The following is an 8112-nucleotide window of genomic DNA, read 5'->3' on the forward strand; positions in this document are numbered from 1 at the left end:
CTGGCCATTTCAACTTCACGCGTTTGAAAGTTCGTGCATAGAAATGCGTCTGACGTCCTGCGGGTCAGCTAGTCCTACTAAAATTATAAATGCGAAGTTTGTGTGTATGTATGTTTTTTACTCCTTCACGATAAAACTACTAGGCGAATTTGGATGAAACTTTACAGCGATATAGGTTATCATAATTCCACATGAGCAATAGAAACACTTGACTTTGCCCGAGTGAAACCGCGCAACAGCCCATGTATAACAATAAAACAAAGCCCGTACCCAATTCATCAAAAAACTAGACATCTCCGTCACAAAACTCCCAAATCCCCAACATAATATCGTATTATTCAATTGATGGATATATTAATCTGTTGCGTCCCGCGAGATGGTCCTTCGAGGACTTTGAATATCAATACCCCGTGGAAATAAAAGAAATGTATCACGCAAATTGCCCTTCGCGACAGAATAATGGTTACGCGGAATTTGCATTGGTTTAAACGTTTTATTGTATTTTATCTTTGAAATAAATGAATATTTGTATGAGATTGTAATAGGTATGTAGTAAGTATGTCGTAAAACAAATTAATTTGGACATGAAAGTTGCACTTGTTACACCACTTTTTATTCAAGATTCTATGATTTTGGGTGTTGGATATAGTAGTTAAAACAAAAACTGCCCGAGCTGATCCGTGGTATAAAACTGGTTTAAAAGAAATTTAGTCGTATTATTTTCTTTTTAAAAATTCATTAATAACGTAACTTATTATACATACAATGTAAAGGAGTACGTACAATAACTTTTTTCACATAATAATTATTAGCCTGCAAGATATACAGAGATAAAATAATTACAATTTAAATAGGTATACCATTCCTGTAATAGGCATTTACATTACAATAAATATCACAATTTTCACTAGAAATCACTTTTACCTAAACTTTATTCATAGCGTTCGTTATACGCAACCACAAACTTCTTAATATAAACTTTTAGCGGTTAAATTGTTTTACACGTAGCTGGTTATAAAAATAAACACAACGAAATTCAATGCCGGGCATAGATACTATTTCACACAATATCCTATTTTTAAAAATCTACTTTTATGGAAGAGGTTGCACTTAAAAAAAAAACAAAAAAAACTTCAAAGCACTGGCCATTTGCACAAATTTTAAAAATAGAACACTCCAAATTCCACGAAAATGGTTACTTCACAAGACAGCTCACCTTCACCCACATTTCGTTCCAAATTTGAATATTTCTAAACGCAAACACTAATAACTTTTATTTAATTTGTGGCAAAGGAAGCGGTCTTGCGAAGTTTGAGAATATTTTTTTTTTATTTGACACTTACTGTAGTGCGCGCGCCTAACACAACGATACTGTGTTCTATTACCTCTTCATTCGCTGAAATCTAAAAAAAGATGGGACAACTCAGACATAAGAAATTTGAGTGTAGGTATCCGAACGTCATTATCATCTGTGTTATCATGGTGTTATTCAATAGGACGTACTTACATATTATTATTATAGTGTTGTAGTGTTACAATTATTTATCTATAAGTAAATATAGTGCAATACGTGTAATGTTTAATTTGTGTGACAGTCTATATTATAATATTTGCTATAATGATTATAAGTTTAAGATTATTCAAATACTAGAATTAAATGTAGGTTAACATTACAATATAAAATTATCAAATATACACATCCAGTCATTACAAAATAGTTTAATAACAGCTTGTCAGATAGTTATCTTTAATTTATCTGTCGGTAATAAGTGGCTTGGCAAGAATAGCGTGTAGGCGAGTTTTTAATGAAATTAGAAGATCTGATAGATTACGTCTTTTATCTACATCCGTCGTATTGTTGAGGATTAAAAGATTTAAAATAAATATATGTAATGTAATTTATTCGAGTAGATCAAAGAAAATATTCCACAGAATAAAATTATACAGAGGTTCACAGTCAAACGCATGGCCTGAATAACTATAAGCCATGCGCGGATGAAAAAATCATTAAATAAATTTTCATGTTGCAAGAAGAAGAGAAACATCAAGAAGGTATGTGACAAAATCATAAAAGTAATGAAAAAAAATTAAATACCACTTCTCAAATAGTTTTTGAACTTTCGGAACTCGGATTTCGGAAATATAGTGCCCAAGAGATTAAATGCATCGTATAAATAAATTTCAGGCAAAAGGACGTAGGTACCTATCTAATAAATTATGCAACGAGATGGCAACGAGTAGTAATCCGAAAATGAATTGGTATTACTCACTCACTTGGGATTTTCGCCCCTTTTTTTATTAATTTTAATTATCAAATTTTCATTCCCAAATCTAATTTATTGTTATAGCCATACAATGTATCATTTCGAACTAATACTTACGTAGGAAATATTTAATACTCTGTGATAATTCTTTGTATTATTAACCGATTGAGATTTTGGTCAGTTTATAGTTACACTAGCTAGAGCTGTGCCCCACGGTTTCACCCCTATTGCTCCACTCTTGTTGGTCTTAGTGTGATGATATATAGCCTATAACCTTCCTCGATAAATGGGCTATCTAACACCGAAAGAATTGTTAAAATCGGACCTGTAGTTCTTGAGATTAGCGCGTTCAAACAAACCATGCCATGCATAAATATTATTGCCGGAAGCAGTTTTTTTGTACGATTCCTAACAAATAATCCCAATAAGTCTGCCCGTGACCACGCTTGCTGTAGTGTTCGAAACGTCGGTAAAATAATATAATGAATAAATCGCGTTTAAAATCCGTTAAAAATATTTTCTTCAAGCTTATATCAAAATCTCAAAATTTTGTGGATTTTCTTACTAAGTACGCGTACGAATTACAAAAAGACGCATAGTAATCGCATATAAATGTATTGTTTTGCACTCTGTGCCATAGCCAATATCTCAGATATATTCTAGAACAGTAAAGTTCAAACTGCCAGCTGAAAACTGAAACCGATCTCCAATCTTAAGAAAGTTGGCAATAAAAACTCGTCTCCGATCACTGAAAATCTGTCAACAAGGTCCCAAGCTGTGACATATTAAATTAATATTAGGGAACCATATTGCAAGCTGACGAAGAATTGATTGCTAGCTATTAATCTATAAGTATAAAACCATGATGGAAATTGTTATATAGGACTGGATATATAAATTTAAATTGCATTTATATTATTATAATATATTTTTTCGGATAGAATTGATTCTTCAAAAGTCTAGTTCTAGCGGAGTCAGCTACATACAACCAAATTAATAAGTGGTATGAAAATATGACAGTTTAAAATTGGTTCTGTAAGATATTATAACACACTTTATTTTTTTATAATTTTTCGATAATTTTTAAACAAACATAATATTGATTTTTTTTTTGTTTCCACATGAGATTGTTCTTCAAATTGTAGTAACGGTGATATATTAAATTTCAGATAAATCTAAAAATAACGCATCAATAATGTTTATATGTTTTTAGTTTCGAACCCCGATTAATTAGTCGAAAGCTTTAATCACATATTTATTATTCACGCCGGCGCCGTTTGCAAAAAAAAAAAACTATTCAAAAATTCTCAGTAATTTTCTTTAGAATCGACGATGAGGCAACGAGAGCGTATCTTCAATAGCTGTTAATAGTCTCTTTTGTTTACAAATTTCGATTGAAACGTGGAATAATGGACGCACAGATTATAGAGGTAATTATAGTGATTCAGTTTAATTAACACCATCTAATTATATTTATAATATTGAGATGAATAAAATTTTAAATTATAATTAAGAAGTAGTTTTATTTATATTATAATTTAATTTTGTAAGATTTGGCTTTTGAAAAAACTGATTATTTCTTTCTTTTTGCAGTGAAACTTCTTTAGGCGCGTTGAGGGTAAAATTTCAAGGTGGCGTCATGGCAATACCGTCGCAATGACTTTAGTATCTTTGAATTGTGCCCAAGAAGTTTCACTTCTGACTCGTGGTCTCAGCACACACGCTCTATTTTCTTTCTTCTTTTCTTTGAAAGTTACAACATATCTACGTTATCTACGAATTCAAAAAGGGTATGTTATATAAAATATTATCTGTATTTTATGGCTCTGTATGACTATGAAATCAAAATGCAACTTAGATTCGATGATTTTAATTATAATTCAAAATAATTTTAATTATTACTTTCTACGACCTACATACGAGAAACATGGCTTCACACTATGTCGATGCTTATTCGCAATAATCAATTCAACTTTCATAAGCAACAACCATTTGCAACAACATTACATATACAGCCTAGTATAATAGAGTCATTGTATACAGCATTAAACCTACTCCGAGAGCCCATCACAAAAATCACCATATAAGTATAATTACGACTTAACTCGTCTTGTATTCACATTAGTGTTGCTACATTAAGTTACGATTAAATGTTGATAGCGGCTGTCGCACATGATGGATGCGTGTGATATATCATTATACCGGCGGAAATTAATATGAATAATCTGACTAACATGTTTGTGTAGTGCAAAAATGAGATGAGATAGGCTTTTACGGCCAACTGCGTAATGTAAGGAGTATTATGTTTGTGTGTGTTTAAATTCACTTATACATACACACACGCATGCTCGTAGACGCAAACGAAATTCACGTTTTGTATGATGTATGGACATTTATGTGTAGGTATGTATCTGTAGCACAAGTAGCTAGATATATTTAGATACCCCTCAAAATAAAAATTTTAGTTTAGTACTAATTATTATTAGAATAACATAAATATCATGTTAATAATTAATTCATTGCATTTTTAATCGTTGTATCGAACAGTGTTTAATCGATTTAATATTTACGTTAAGCAAATAATTATAATCTGTATTCATATAAAAATTTAAGAAAAAAATTGTATTTGACAGCTGTCAAAATATGAAAAACTTGTTAATGGTTCGTTGCCGGCGCACGAGTTCAATTGTTATATATTTTTGTAAAGTGTTATTTGTATAAGTATATTCAAGAAGAAATTATAGAACATTTCTATCCTTTTTTCATTTCTTTAAAAATGTATGAAAAAGCATTACCCTAAAGAAACATCACCTATTTCTCCTGTCGATAAAGTTAAACCAACATCGCTGAGAGGGGTAATGTGTTGACACGGCACTTGCTTTGAATTGACTCTAAAGGTGCACTATTTATGTTCCTGATGGTTCCTGCATCTTGAGTTTTATCTATTGCTCTCAATGGAAATGGTATTTGCTGTTGGAGAATTGTTTTCATAAGGTATTTTATGAAGTTTAACTTTTGTTTAAAGTTTTTGTTTAATTCGTATTTGAACTAAGGCAATGTTAGATTATCATGATGTATTAATGCTCAAATATTATGTATTTTTTTTTTTCTATATGATAAAGTGTTAATTTCTACTTAGCATTTTTCTGTTATCTCTCTATCGTTGGTCCGTGTCGTGAACACCTTGTCAATATTCGCGGATGTTGAGATTCATCGAACTTTCTAGAAAATTGTTCCAGAACTTTCGGAACATGGAATGAATTTTAAATGTATTATATTATGCATGATGAGGTCAGTTTATAACTGAAGCAATAATTTTTACATATCACCAACATGCTGTGAAAAAATAGTTTATATACGGAAGTAGAAGAAGTTTTATTGTAGGTATGTTAAATCACATTGATTCCGTTTTCCAAAGATGGTGGTAAATAAATAACCTTGAATGAAAGTTTTCTTCGAATAAATTTTGACAAAAAAATCCGTTTTTCATTCTATGACCCAGATATGTAAAATATACTTCTTAGTTCGGGTCGGACGTAAACTAGCATAAATTATGAACAATGTTATTTCTAGCTTTGAATTATTTGAATATTTATATTTATGGGCTACTATAAATATAAGCCATTTTGGCGCAAAGAGACACAAAATTGTATAAATAGACGTTCGGTCAGAAGACGTGATCTTCAAACAAGCGATCACTGACTTCAGTATTTATTTAGTAATAAAATCTTAAATAGTTTATAACGTAATAATTTCAATTGCTTGCCAAAATACTTATGTACTGCAATATACGAGGTGTGATAATATTAAAAATGCTATAAATAATGCATTGAATAGCATCATACAATTGACAACATTTCAAAATTTTAAGCTACTTATTTTTTTATTAAAATTATGATACATGTATTTTTTGCTTTTTCTAAATATCGAAGTTTTCATTCATCTTTTTGAGTTTTAAAATCATCTCATTCTAAAATGTCGTAAGCGCCAAATGACGTCATACATACGGAGGAATACATTTTTTCCTTTGCCACATAACTAGTTTAAATTAAAAAGAAATCTTGACAGTTGACATTTTGGCACATTTGTCACTTTGATTCGTCAAGTTTTGTAAATATTGTTATTTGTTATTTGCTGATCCAAATTTTAAACAAAAGAAACTTATTCACAAGTACTGATGATGATGACTTTATGCAGGATTTGTTAACACTACAGTGCACGCGCGTTCTACTATAGTAGAACGCACTTACTTATTTTACCGCCATTCATTCATTCTTACACCTAACCCCCCCGGCTCCCAGATAAGCTAAGTCGACAAAATTGCCTAACGGATTAGTATGGCACATACTTGCAACGTACGCGTATGTTCCTGTTATGACGTGTCAAAGTTCGGCTTCTACTATAGTAGTACATGCGAGTATTGGTGTAACAAAACTGAAGGTAAGTAAAACTTTCTTTTTTGGGTTTGTTAAATTATTATCAATGGACATTGGATGATTTAAATTTTCAAATTTAACTATGTACAGTTGCATTACTATTTCGTGTATCATGATGTATTTAATAATTAATATTTCTTTGCTTTAGCGAAAAAATGGACCCCGTATTGGAAGCGCGCGTGACCCAATGGCTGAACGAAGAATTAGAGGACATGGAAGTGATCCAAAGTGACTCGGACGATGGGGAAGTATATGTACAACCAATGGAACAGGAAGATAGGAATCAGATGCAGGAAGCTGTAAGTGAAAATCATGCATCTGCATGCATGAAGATGACACGTCTCTTTCTGAACTTGTCCAAAACAATACACGTGATGACTTTTATGTGGAACACGCTGGAGTAAAACATGTCCTTCAGTAACCCGGGCAAGATCTCAAAACATCCGATTCAGACCTCCAGGGCCAAAAGGTGCCGCAAGAAACGCTGAAACACCGTTATCTTGTTTTGAACTATTTTTTGATGAAAATATTTTCGAAATCCTAGTTAATTGCACGAATATTTACATTGATAAAATACTGAACCGATACCAGAGAGAAAGAGATGCAAAGAGAACTGATTTGGTTGAAATGAAGGCATTTATTGGATTTTTGCTCGGCATTGAAGTCTCACGTTCGGGTCGGCGTAATCTCAATGATGAGCTCGAAATCGGTCCACAAAAAAATGGTGTAAGCGATGTGCCAGATGGATTTGTCCTGATCACCAAGTTGTGGTCTGTATTGAATGTCGGGATGATGGCCAATAAGTCGGTCATCGCTTATTAGAAGTTCTTTTTTTTTGAGCTGATCTCCAACTTGCCAAAAATGTTGATTATTTTCTTGATCTCATAATTTGATCCTAATTTGAATTATATGCTATTATAATTTTATTTTTTTCTATAATTATTTGTTACAATAATTAAAAGTTTAATATTACTGAGTATTATCATTTCAGGACCACCCATTTTTTTAATATTTCAAATACAGTTTTCTACTATGGTAGAGCACGCGAGCAACCATGTAAAAAAAAGGGCGCGTGCGCTGTAGTGTTAAGGGGTGCTGGAAATTTCTGGGAAGCAAATATACTATCCCAAAAACGTTGGAAAGTGTTAAATAAATACAACTTTTAGTAAGTAAACAAAGTCTTTTATTTCAAGAAAATTATGAACACTATAGGCACTATTTGTATAATATAAATAAATTGGTCCAACTCCAATCAAACAAACATCGCGGTAATGAGATTAAATTAGAAAACCAAAACAAAACAACACGATTTAAAAGTTTGTTGACATGATTAATTCACAAAAATGACATTAATATGAAATTTGACACATGCCATACCCTGTAAATGTCAGTGATAGTTTTTTTTTTTCTTT

At 31.7% G+C, this 8112-nt stretch overlaps 1 protein-coding gene across 2 annotated transcripts in view; it reads right to left on the reverse strand.

Annotated features, from left to right (window-relative positions):
- LOC123696404 (RING finger protein nhl-1) overlaps nucleotides 1–1390 on the reverse strand; it is a 104225-nt gene extending 102835 nt beyond the window's left edge. For both annotated transcript variants that reach the window (XM_045642555.1, XM_045642552.1), the window contains exon 1: nucleotides 1344–1390. The gene's annotated coding sequence lies outside the window, so the exon portion shown is untranslated. The remainder of the gene's footprint in view (nucleotides 1–1343) is intronic.
- Between the last annotated feature and the right edge of the window lie 6722 nt (nucleotides 1391–8112).

This window comes from Colias croceus, chromosome 12, assembly GCF_905220415.1.
Source record: "Colias croceus chromosome 12, ilColCroc2.1".
In the NCBI taxonomy this organism is placed as follows: domain Eukaryota; kingdom Metazoa; phylum Arthropoda; class Insecta; order Lepidoptera; family Pieridae; genus Colias; species Colias croceus.